The 13,699-nt window shown below is 42.5% G+C and overlaps 1 protein-coding gene across 13 annotated transcripts in view; it reads right to left on the bottom strand.

The window, feature by feature from the left end:
* Positions 1–13,699, bottom strand: part of LOC125460282 (contactin-4-like) — a 2,333,145-nt gene that overhangs the window by 378,569 nt on the left and 1,940,877 nt on the right. The window lies entirely within an intron of this gene.

Here is a 13,699-nt window from a genome sequence, read left to right as displayed (position 1 = left end):
ATAATACAGAAGAGGTGGTCCTGGATGGCTTAAAATGCATAAAGGCGCATAGATCCTCGGGGCCTGATCAGATCTATCCGAGATCTCTGTAGGAAGCTAGGGATGATTGCTGGCCATGTTGCTGAGACATTTGCATCATTGATACCCACAGATAAGGTGCTGGAAGATTGAAGATAGGCAAATGTGGTGCCACTATTTAAGAAATGTGGTAAGGAAAAGTCAAGGAACTATAGACCAGTGAGCCCAACGTTGATGGTGGGCAGGTTGTTGGAGGAAAGCCTGATGGACAGGATTTGTATGTATTTGGAAAGGCAAGGACTGACTAGGAATAATCAACATGGCTTTGTATGTGGGAAATCGTGTCTTACTAACCTGATTTTTTTGAAGAAGTAACAAAGAAGATTGATGACCGCAGAGTGGTGGACATGATCTATATCGACTTCAGTAAGGTATTGAACAAGGTTCCATATGGTAGACTGGTTAAAAATTTTAGATCACATGGAATACGGGGAGAGTTAAACATTTGCATACAGCATTGACTCAAAGGTATGAGACAGAGAGTGGTACTAGAGGGTTGCTTTTCGTACTGGAGGCTTGTGACCAGTGGTGTGCTACAAGGGTTGGTGCTGCGTCCACTGCTTTTCATCAGTTATATAAATGATTTGGCTGTGAGCACAGGAGGTATGGTTAGTAAGTTTGCAAATGACACCAAAATGAGAGTTTTGGTGGCTAGGGGAAGGGAAAGCTAAAGTGACAGGGAATATGGCGTTAAATGGAAAGATAAGCAACAGGACAGCATGTGTACAGGTGGGTTTAAACTCGAGGCAGACTAGGAATACAGCAAGAAGGAAGGATAGCTTAAGACATCTTAGGATTTCCAATATCTCTACTAATGGTACGAAAGTTAGCATTAAGGCACTTTATCTCAATGCTCGTAGTATTCACAACAAAGTAGATGCATTAACAGCACAAATCTTCTTGAATGATTATGATGTGGTAGGCATCACAGAGACATGGTTGCAGAGAGTTCAGGGCTGGCAGTTAAACATCCAAGGATTCATAACTTATCGAAAAGACAGGGAGGTGGGCAGAGGGGGTGCGGTTGCCTTGTTAGTTAAGAATGAAATTAAATCTACAGCATTGAGTGACACAGGGTCAGAAGATGTGGAGTCTGTGTGGGCGGAGTTGAGGAACCACAAAGGCAATAAAACCATAATGGGAGTTATGTACAGACCTCCTAACAGTGATCAGGACCAGGGGCGCAAGATGCACTGGGAAATAGATAAGGCATGTCAGAAAGGCAAGGTCACGGTGATCATGGGGGACTTCAATATGCAGGTGGACTGGGTGAATAATGTTGCCGGTGGATCCAAAGAAAGGGAATTCATGGAAGGTTTGGAGGATGGCTTTTTGGAACAGCTTGTGATGGAGCCCACAAGGGAGCAGGCTATTCTGGACTTAGTGTTATGTAATGAGCCTGACTTTATAAGAGATCTTAAAGTAAGGGTACACTGAGGAGGCAGCGATCATAATATGGTAGAGTTCAGTCTGCAGCTTATAAGAGAGAAGGCAAAATTGGATGTAATGGTGTTACAATTAAATAAAGGTAATTACAGGGGTATGAGAGAGAAATTGACAAAAATCGACTGGAAGCAGTGCCGAGCAGGGAAGACAGTAGAGCAACAATGGCAGGAGTTTCTGAGTGTAATTGAGGACACAGTACAGAGGTTCATCCCAAAGAAAAGAAAGATTATCCGGGGCGGGACTAGACAGCCATGGCTGACAAAGGAATTCAGGAAATGTATCAAAGAAAAAGAGACTGCCTATAAAGTGGCCAAGAGCACTGAGAAATCAGAAGATTGGGAAGGCTACAAAAACAAACAGAAGATAACAAAGAGAGAAATAAGAAAGGAGAGGATCAAATATGAAGGTAGGCTAGCCAGTAATATTAGAAATGATAGTAAAAGTTTCTTTCAATACATAAGAAACAAATGAGAGGCAAAGTAGACATTAGACCACTCCAAATTGATGCGGGAAGGCCAGTGATGGGAGATAAGGGAATAGCTGAAGAACTTAATAAGTACTTTGCATCAGCCTTCACAGTGGAAGACATGAGTAGTATGCCAACAATTAGGGAGAGTCGGCGGCAGAGTTGAGAATGGTAAACATTACAAAAGAGAAAGTGCCAGAAAAACTAAAAGATCTAAAAATTGATAAATCTCCTGGCCCCGATGGGCTCCATCCTCGAGTTCTGAGGGAGGTGGCTGAGGAAATAGCGGAGGCTTTGGTTGTGATCTTTCAAAAGGCACTGGAGTCTGGGAAAGTCCCAGATGATTGGAAAATTGCTGTTGTAACCCCCTTATTTAAGTAAGGATCAAGGCAAAAGATGGGAAATTATAGGCCGATTAGCCTATCCTCGGTTTTTGGTAAAATTCTAGAATCCATTGTTAAGGACGAGATTTCTAAATTCCTGGAAGTGCAGGGTCAGATTAGAACAAGTCAGCATGGATTTAGTAAGGGGAGGTCATGCCTGACAAACATGTTAGAATTCTTTGAAGAGGTAACAAGTATGTTAGACCAGGGAAACCCAGTGGATGTTATCTATCTAGACGTCCAAAAGGCCTTCGATAAGGTGTCTCACAGGAGGCTGTTGAGCAAGGTGAGGGTCTATGGTGTTCGAGGTGAGCTACTGGCAAGGAGTGGGGATTGGCTGTCTGACAGAAGGCAGAGAGTTCGGATAAAAGGCTCTTTTTCGGAATGGCGCTGGAGCGTGTCCAGCAGAGATTCACACGGATGATCCCTGGAATGGTAGGTTTAACATATGAAGGAAGTCTGAGGATCCCGGGATTGTATTCATTAGAGTTTACAAGGTTGAGGGAGGATCTAATAGAAACTGACAAGATAATGTATGGCTTAGAAAGGGTGGATGCTGGGAAGTTGTTTCCAATAGGCGGGGAGACTAGGGCTTGTGGGCACAGCCTTAGAATTAGAGGGGTTAAACTTAAAACAGAAATGAGGAGACATTTCTTCAGCCAGAGAGTGGTGGGCTTGTGGAATTCATTGCCACGGAGTGCAGTGGAGGCCGGGACGTTGGATGCCTTCAAGGGAGAGATCGATAAACTCTTGATCTCACAAGGAATCAAGGGCTACGGGGAGAGTGCAGGGAAGTGGAGTTGAAATGCCCTTCAGCCATGATTTAAATGGCAGAGTGGACTCGATGGGCGGAATGGCCTTACTTCCACTCCTCTGTCTTATGGTCTTATGGTCTTATGGATCGTGAAAAAGGTTACCTCAGAGTACAACAGGATCTCGATCAGATGGACCAATGGGCTGAGAAGTAGCAGATGGATTTTAATTTAGATAAATGTGAGGTGCTGCATTTTTGGAAAAAACAAACCAGGGCAGGATTTGGACACTTAATGGTAAAGCCCTGGGGAGTGTTGCTCAACAAAGAGATCTTGGAGGACAGGGTCATAGTTCCTTGAAAGTGGAGTCACAGGTAGATAGGATGGTGAAGAAGGCGTTTGGTACGCTTGCCTTTATTAGTCAGTACATTGAGTATCGGAGTTAGGAGGTCATTTTGAGGCTGTACAGGACATTGGTAAGGTCACTTTTGGAATACTGAGTTCAATTCTGGTCTCTGCTATTGGAAGGATGCTGTGAAACTTGAAAGGATTCAGAAAAGATTTACAGGGATGTTAGCACGGCTGGAGGGCTTGAACTATCGGGAGAGGGTGAACAGGCTGGGGATATTTTTCCTGCAGCATTGGAGGCTGAGGGGTGACCTGAAAGATGTTTATAAAATCATGAGGGTCATGTAGAAGGTAAAAAGACAAGGTCTTTTTTCCCTGGGGTGGGGGAGTCAAAAAGTAGAGGGCATGGGTTTAAGGTGAGATGGGAAAGGCTTAAAAGGGATCCACACAGAGGCTGGTGCTCGAATGGAATTAGCTGCCAGAGGAAGTGGCAGAGCCTGGTACAATTATAACATTTAAAAGGCATCTGGATGAATATATAAATAGGAAGGGTTTAGGTGGATATGGGACAAATGCTGGCAAATGGGACTAGATTTATCTTGGATATCTGGTCGGTCTTGATGAGTTGGACCAAAGGGTCTGTTTCTGTGCTGTACATTTTTATAACTCAATGACCTTAAATACAATGCAATCAAAAGTATAGCGGCTCTATTAAATATTTATGTGAATGTGAAGCTTAAAATAATTGAGAAATCACAAAAAAGGAAGCAAAAAGGACATTAACCGCAACTATTTATTTTAATTGTTTAAAATTTTCATTCATCATTTGAGATCTATATTGAAGCCATCAACTGAATCAGTTGTGCATGCCATAAGCCAGATTACACAAATGAATATATGAATTAGCAGTAGGATTCGGCCATTCAGGCATTTGAGTCTGATTTACTGTTAAGAAGACCATGTCTGTTCTGATTGTAACCTCAACTCCACTCAGCTGCCTGCAAAGTCAACACAGATTGGGAATGAGATATTATGTTTTGTCTAATTTATTGAAATTGCTTGAGGAACTAACAAGCAATGGGCATTTGGATGCACACTACTCGGATTTCCAATTATTTCCCTATATCCACTGACTCCCTGGTTCGTCAAGAATTGATCGAAATCAGCCTTAAAAAAAAATTCAATGCCACAGAATCCACTGTTCTGTGGAAAGAACAATTCCATAGACTCATGACTCTGAGTGATAAATAATTCTCCATTTCTCAGTAAAAACCGAAAGAACTGCAGAAACCGCAGATCAGAAACGAAAACAGAAATTGCTGAAAAAGTTCCAGGCAGCATTTGTGAAAAGACATCAGAGGAAGTGTCGCAGTACTGAAATTTTATTGCTGATTTCTCTCCACAGATGCTGCCAGACCTGCTGTGCTTTTCCAGCAATTTCTGTTTTTGTCTCCTTATCTCAGTCTTAAATGAGTGACTCCTTATCTTTCCTCTAATTCTAGTTTCCTCTAATTCTAGTTTCTTCCACACTGGGAATCATTCTTCCAGAATTTACCTTGTCAAATCACCAATCATTCATGAAAATTCCATTCAATGTTGTCCCAATCTGTCCTGAGTTGATCTTCCAACCCTTAGCCACTCTGTCATAAAGAGAATCTAGTACTGCCTCTATTGTGCTGCCAATCAACGATTGTGTCTTCGCTGATCTGCCACTGAAATTCTCTATCATGCCTTTGTCTCCTCTGGACTCACCTATTACCATGTTCTCTTGATTTGGCCATCACCACTTCACATAACATTTCAGTTCATCCAAATTTCTGCTGTATGTGTTTGAACTAGCAACCTATAATCCTTATGCTGACTGACTTATTTGACATCCAGTCATCATCACCCAAAATTCACAACTATCATCCTTATGTTCAAATCCATTCATAGACTCACATCCATTTCTATCATCTCACTGGGCTTGATGATCCTCGGAGAACTCTTTCTTTCTGAGGGTCTGATGTTCCAGCATCAACCAACTCTCTCAGCTTCTCAATTGTCTGTATTGTTGACTGTCTAGACCCAAACCTCTGGTCCATCAGACCCTTTTTCAGATTTTCTTCAAACTAACCGTTTCTTTAACCATCCCAACGTCTTCATCCTGATACTTATGTGAATTTCTGCCAGGTTATATTTGTGAGGTGCTTTGCAATATCTTCCTATAATGATGGTATCTACATCGGTGCTTCCCAAATTTTTCCCGACAGTAGCAACATCTTGAAACATGAAAATTGTCACAACCCTTCAGTGAGAATGAGGAAGTTGGGCTAAGTTATGGGATCACTGTGACAGCAGGAGGCCAGGCGAGTAAGTGCAGCTTCGAAACTAAAGCAGAGCTTCTTGGGAGCCATAGCTGCCTCAAAGTCCAATAAGTCAAAAATTCTATTCACCACCCTTCCCAGGACCCTGATCCAAACTTTGAGAAACCCTGACCTTGATTAAAATGCGCGTTTTGCCTGTTGTTGAATTCCTGATAGTAAACTCCTGTTGTTGGAAAAGCGAAGGGCAAAGGACTAGAGTGGGCTAAGTGCTGGAGCTATACAATAAGTTGGAAGCAGAGTAACTGGCTTTTCAAGGAATGTGAAATATACCACCATGGATTGGCAAGGTAAGGTCAGGTGAAACTACAGAAGAATTTGATGCGAATGACACAAGAAAATTAAAACAGTTAAAATTTAAACAATGGAAGTATCAATTAATACATTTCTACCAGTGTGTGACAAAAAGATGCCTACTTCACAAGGTGACAATCTATAAGCTTGCAAGGAGCAAATATTTAAAATCAGAATTCCATGAACTGGCATGAAAACATTATGTTTATCATGTTTTGCTTTGTTCCACATCATCATAAGTGCCTCCAGGAATTTCTTTTACACCAATGTTGATTTTGATTGATGTAACCCAGCTTGCAGTGTCTCATGATGTGATTCATATGGTTCATTTTCAGTGCCAGCATGACCACTGGCAGCAGGCAATAATTTAAGCTGCCACAGAATCAAAGAGCTTTCAGATTAGTTGCTCTCAATATACAGCCAGAGACCCTCCAGTTTAAATCTTGGTACAGCAGATCAAAAATATTCCAGAATCTTCCACTGTTACTACTTCACTACGGAATGATTCAAAGCATATTACCTGCTATGTTGAATTATGTTGGTTACTTTGTAAAAATCAATCCCGCAATTTAATTAATTGCTTTTTGAAAACTTATCTTTACAAAGAAGGCTATTATCTCATGTTCAAAAGTTAGCCCTGTCGATCTCATCCTTTTCATCAATCTCATACAACTTGAGCTGGCTGTATTATGACTCTTGTAATCTCCCAGTTGATACCAAGCAATTATCAGCTGAATAACAAAATTCTTCCGAGATTCGTTTGAAGGACATTTTCCGCTAGTTTACATCTATGAGAAGGTTTTCTGTTTCATTTTGAAGAAAACATCTGAGTTTGCAATAACAAGGTGTAGAGCTGGATGAACACAGCAGGCCAAGCAGCATCAGAGGAGCAGGAAGGCTGACGTTTCGGGCCTAGACTCTCCTTCAGAAATGGGGGAGGGGAAGGGGGTTCTGAAATAAATGGGGAGAGCTGGGGAGGCGGATAGAAGATGGAGAGAAGAGGAGATAGGTGGAGAGAAGACAGACAGGTCAAAGAGGTGGGGATGGAGCCAGTAGAGGTGAGTGTAGGTGGGGAGGTAGGGAGGAGATAGGTCAGTCCAGGGAGGATGGACAGGTCAAGGGGGTGGGATGAGGTTAGTAGGTAGGAGATGGGGGTGGGGCTTGGGGTGGGAGGAAGGACAGTTAGAGAGGCGGGGACGAGCTGGGCTGGTTTTGGGATGCAGTGGTGGGGGGAGATTTTGAAGTTTGTGAAGTCCACATTGATACCATTGGGCTGCAGGGTTCCCAAGCAGAATATGAGTTGCTGTTCCTGCAGCCTTAGGGTGGCATCATTGTGGCACTGCAGGAGGCCCAGGATGGACATGTCGTCTGAAGAATGGGAGGGGGAGATGAAATGGTTCGCAACTGGGAGGTGCAGTCATTTAGTACAAACCAAGCGTAGGTGTTCTGCAAAGCGGTCCCCAAGCCTCCGCTTGGATTCCCCAATGTAGAGGAGGCCACAATGGGAACAGCGGATGCAGTATACCATGTTAGCAGATGTGCAGGTGAACATCTGCTTGATTTAGAAAGTCTTCTTGGGACCTGGGATGGGGGTGAGGGGGAGATGTGGGGACAAGTGTAGCATTTCCTGCGGTTGCAGGGGAAGGTGCCAAGTGTGGTGGGGCTGGTGGGGAGTGTGGAGCGGACAAGGGAGTCCCGGAGAGAGTGGTCCCTCTGGAAAGCAGGTAAGGGTGGGGAGGGAAAAATGTCTTTGGTGGTGGGGTCAAGTTGCAGATGGCTAAAGTGTTGGAGGATGATATTTTGGATCCAGAGGTTGGTGGGGTGGTACGTGAGGATGAGGGGTTATTGTTATTGTTGTTGTTATTATCGGGAGGGGGTGTGAGGGATGAGTTGCGAGAAATGTGGGAGACATGGTAAAGGGCGTTCTCAACCACTGAAGTGGGGGGATGTTGCGGTCCTCTCCAGGAACAGGAATTCATATTCCGCTTGGAACCCTGCAGCCCAATGGTATCAATGTGGACTTCAGAAGCTTCAAAATCTCCCCTCCCGCTACCGCATTGCAAAACCAGCCCAGCTCGTCCCTGCCTCCCTAACCTGTCCTTCCTCCAACCTATCCCCTCCTTCCACCACATGCCCCACCCCCATCTCCTACCTACTAACCTCACCCGCCCCGTTGACCTGTCCGTCCTCCCTGGACTGACCTATCTCCACCCTACCTCCCCACTTACGCTCACCTCTACTGGCTCCATCCCCACTTCTTTGACCTGTCTGTCTCCTCTCCACCTATCTTCTCCTCTATCCATCTTCTATCCGCCTCCCCATCTCTCCCTATTTATTTCAGAACCCCCTTCCCTGACCTCATTTCTGAAACTTCAGCCTTCCTGCTCCTCTGATGCTGCTTGGCCTGCTGTGTTCATCCAACTCTACACCTTGTTGTCTCAGATTTTCTAGCATCTGCAGTTTCTGCTATATCTGAGTTTGCAATACTGTTTCATCTCATACATGTTTTTTTACGGAATTACATTTCCCATCTCACCCTGTGCCCACAGGATAAAGCTTGAACTATTCAAATATTTACTGCCCTTTCATGTCTGCGGCAAAAATCTTGTTTATCTTAAACCATTTGGAGATTGAAAATATTTATTGTGAGGATCACAACTTGTGTAACATTGAATCAGGAGCCCTTAAGAAAATGGGCCAGGTGCAAACAAGCTGTTGTTTTGTTATAAACTATTTTGTCGTGATACAGCCAAACATTGTTTCCACAACATATTTATTCTTTGTGGCAGGTTTTGTGGACAAAAAGAGAGCAATTCAGTCAATTAATTTTCTTATTCCAGCCATGTCTTGAAGCATTTCCTTCACTCCAAGTTCAACAGAGTTATTCATTTACTTACACAGGACATTTTAACTTTCTGCATCCCAGTGCCATGTGTTTTTGACACTGTATAAATCCCTGCTTTACACTGATCAGTGTTGTTATTTACGATAAGATCATGTTACCAGTAACAATTTTCAAATAAGCATTGTTTGATTTTCGTTCCCAACATATTTCATGGATAAAAATGCCTTAAAAATAAAAGTAAAATCTCTGACTTAAAACAGTCAGAGGGGTTACCTGACTAGGTTGAGTCAAGCTCACAAATTGCAAATAAACAATTGAGTTACGCCACTCTACATATTGGAATGACAGTCACGTACAGATTATCCAACTTGGGGGAAAGAAAAGCAATGAAGCTGGACACATGAATCCACATGGAACAGGATTTCAAGCAACAGCCTTTTGGCAGAACACAGAAGAATGATGGATTCAAAGAACAAAGAAACAAAGAATCCTACAGCACAGGAACAGGCCCTTCGGCACTCTAAGCCTGCGCCAATCAAGATCCTCTGTCTAACCTGTCATCTATTCACAACAGCAAAACTGACGGGCTTGATCTTCCCACCTACTGAGAGACTGCACCAAATGATAAGAGCAATGGAGAAATGCCCACTTACTGACAGCTTGAGGATACATGAAACTGTCACTGCTCTGAAGGATATCAGACCTCATTTAAACAACCGTGGTTTCAGTTAAACAATACATTTCAAAGAAGCTTTAGGCCTTTGAACTGCCTACTTTTGAAATTCTTTTTATGCTTTGTGCAGGGGAAATTGTATCTCACCAACTTAATTGAGTTTTTTGAAGAAGTAACAAAGTGGAACAAAGTGGAAAACAGAATGGTGTACGTGATCTATATCGACTTCAGTAAGGTGTTCGACAATGTTCCACGTGGTAGACTGGTTAGCAAGGTTGGATCACATGGAACACAGGGAGAACTAGCCATTTGGATACAGAACTGGCTCAAATGTAGGAGACAGAGGGTGTTGGTGGTGTTGCTTTTCAGACTGGAGGCTGTGCTGGGAGTGTGCCACAAGGATCAGTGCTGGGTCCACTGCTTTTTGGCATTTATATACATGATCTGCACTTGAACAAAGAAGGGATGGTTAGTGAGCTTGCAGATGGCACCACAATTGGTGGTGTAGTGGACAGCCAAGAAAGTTATTTCAGAGTACAATAGGACCTTGGCCAGCTGTGCCAGCGGGCTGAGGAACAGCAGATGGAATTAATTTAGATAAATGTGAAGTGATGCATTTTGGAAAGGCAAATCAGTGCAGAACCTATGCTCTTAATGGTAAGGTCGTTGGGAGTATTGCCGAACAAAGAGACCTTGGAGTGCACGTTCATAGTTCCTTGAAAGTAGAGTTGCAAGTTGATGGGATAGTGAAGAACGCGCTTAGCATGCTTGCCTTTATTGGTCAGTACATTCAGCATAAGAGTTGGGAGCTGATGTTACAGATAATGTTACAGGACATTGGTTAGGCCACTTTTGGAATACTGCTTTCAATTCTGGTCTCCCTGCTATAGGAAGGATGCTGTGAAACTTGAGAGAGTTTAGAAAAGATTTCCAAAGATGTTGTAAATGTCGTAGGGTGGGGCTATTTTCCCTGGAGCATTGAAGGCTGTGGGATGACCTTTTAGAAATCGATGAAATCATGTGGGGCTTCAATAGGGTAAATATCCCAGGGCAGCAGAGACCAAAACGAGAGGGCATCGGTTTAAGGTGAGAAGGGTAAGATTTAAACTGGACCGAAGGGGAAACATTTTCATGCAGAGAGTGGTGTGTGTGTGTAATGAGCTGCCAGAGGAAGTGGTGGAGACTGGCATAATTACAACATTTAAAAGGCATCTGGATGGGTATAGGAATAGGAAGGGTTTAGATGGATATGGGCCAAATGCTGGCAAATGGGGCTAAATGAATTTAGAATATCTGGTCAGCATTGACAAGTTGGACCGAAGGGTCTGTTTCCATGCTGTACACCTTTATGACTCTGTGACTCGACTGGGCCTCTGCCCTGGATAAACTGAATATCTGTGTTGGTGTGTTAAATGTTGCATTTTACTACTTCTCTCAAGGCTAAGAAGTAGTAAAATTCCTTAAACTATCACTCAAGAAAGCCTTGTAATTGGATCCTGAATTTTAACTAGTCAAACAAAACTGTGATATAACCATGTGCTTTGTTTGCAAATCTTTGCCACAGCTAATTAAAAGGATTATAAAGGGGAGACCCCGAACTCATCACATTTTCATTTGACTTTTTCTCTGAGTGACTATCTAATCTAGATCGTCCTCTAAACCTATCATTAATGGACTTGTCTATATTTTCATCTCTTTCCTCGGTTATTTTTATCATTTTGTCAGCACATTTGACAAACAATGATTCTTGATCAATTAATTGCCTTCACATGAACTTCTTTTCAGTTTCAGCAAGGCACAGAGCTTGTTGACTGAAGAGTTAGGCACAGATTCATACAGACATACAGCACAGAAACAGACCCTCTGGTCCAACCAGTCCATGTCGAACATAATCCCAAACTAAACTAGTCCCACCTACCTGCTCCAGGCCCATATCCCTCCAAACCTTCCCAATTCATGTACTTATCCAGTGCCTTTGAAATATTCTAATTGTAACCATATTCATCAGTTTCTGAGAAAGTTCATTTCACCCACCCTGTGCAAAAAAAGGCCCCCCTCATCTTGAAATCCCCCATCCTCGGAGAAAAGACAACTATCATTTACTCTGTCTATGCCCCTCATTATTTCATAAACTTCTGTAAGGTCGCCTCTGTACCTTCTATGCTCCAGTGCAAAGAAGTCCCAGCTTAAGCAGCCTTTCTTTGTCACTTAAACCTTCCATACGCAGCAACATCTTGGTAAACCTCTTCTGAACCCTCTCCAGCTTAATAATATTGTTCCTAGAGTTGTTATAAAAAGATCTTTATGGAACTCAGTATATTATTTACTTGTCTAATATTGCAAACTAAAAATAGGAGAGAATTATCCTGTTGAGTTCTTTTACAGTTAAATCAAAACAGTACTGCTTCCTCATAATAACAAAGTGTGAAGCTGGATGAACACAGCAGGCCAAGCAGCCTCTCACGAGCACAAAAGCAGATGTTTCGGGCCTAGACCCTTCATCAGAGAGATCCCTCATGAAGGCTCTAGGCCTGAAACGTCAGCTTTTGTGCTCCTGAGATGCTGCTTGGCCTGCTGTGTTCATCCAGCTTCACACTTTGTTATTTTGGATTCTCCAGCATCTGCAGTTCCCATTATCACTGCTTCCTCATAATGTTCCCCATTTCACTACCTAAGCTGCTGACTAATACTTGAACAACTGCATTCCCAGGGTAGCTGCCAATTCTTCCCTTGTGTGCCCAGGTAATGATTACCTGAATGCAATTTAACTGCAGAAACCATAGCACAGCAGCAAAAATCTGCACAGACCAAATATTCTCATGTATGTAGTTTCTATTAATTTAACTAAGAACAGGACCCCTGCAGTTTTGCTTGTACTGGTACGAGAAAATGTGGAGTTTCAATGAACGGTGGTAATTCCTGACCTTTTCAGACTAAGAGTCAATAATTCCTGTCATCCTTTCTTGGCAATCATGTTGAAATGAGCCAAGTGAGATTATCACAAAAATGGGTAATTCATGACCAACACACCCTAACCCTGTTGGTCGCTGAGAATTTTCGTAGAAAAACATGAGCAATTGCCAACTGTACAGTTACAGTTTAAGTGCTTTAGCTAATGCACGTTCTATCGGATGTTGCACAAATAATTATGTTAAAATGTCAGATTTTCGGCTGTTAGATATTCATGGTCATTAACAATGCAAATACTAAAAACACAAATCAGTTAATTTCAACAACAAAAATGAATGGATGCCGTGAATTGGCATAAATGAGCAATCATCTCCCAAGTGGGCATGAACAGTTCTTGAAAGCCCTGGAAAAATGATAAATCTTTATGACCCTTTCTGAGTGAACATAGATCAATGTTGATCAGGTAGCAAATGCAAATTCACAACTGCTCATTTACAGAAATCTGCAGGCAGCACTCAATCAGTTTGAGCACAAAGAAGGATAACCTAACATGAATCTTCATTCAGTCCAGACAGCCAGAACTTTACTTGTTCTTGAACATCCACGTTCTGAGATCATAAAGGATGTTAAAAACGTCTGCATAAGACAAACAATAAATACAAATCTTCAAAATGTTCAAATTTTGATAACTTGAGCTCGGATGTTTGTTAACTCAAAACTCAAGGTAAAGAATTACTACACCTCGTATTGGCCCACACTTCATTCTAAGGAGACAACAGATATTAATCAATCTTACTGCAGGATTTGAACCAGACGATTGAAATCACTCATAAAATTTACACAGACAGCTGCAGCTTGGAAGCAGTTCCACACTGGGATAGGTCCGCTGCAAAACTCTGCTAATGTCAAGAATTTCCATTACAAATTTGCTTTCCTTTTTTTTAAAACCTTTTCCAAATAGCATTACATTGGGATAGGAGAGAGATAATGGGAACTGCAGATGCTGGACAATCCGAGATAACAAAGTGTGGGGCTGGATGAACACAGCAGGCCAAGCAGCATCTTAGGAGCACAGAAGCTGATGTTTCGGGCCTAGACCCTTCATCAGAAAAGGTCTAGGTCCGAAACGTCAGCTTTTGTG

This window comes from Stegostoma tigrinum, chromosome 11 (genome assembly GCF_030684315.1).
Source record: "Stegostoma tigrinum isolate sSteTig4 chromosome 11, sSteTig4.hap1, whole genome shotgun sequence".
Lineage (NCBI taxonomy): Eukaryota > Metazoa > Chordata > Chondrichthyes > Orectolobiformes > Stegostomatidae > Stegostoma > Stegostoma tigrinum.
The sequence above is the reverse complement of the archived record's forward strand: the minus strand, read 5'-3'. Positions and strand labels throughout refer to the sequence as shown.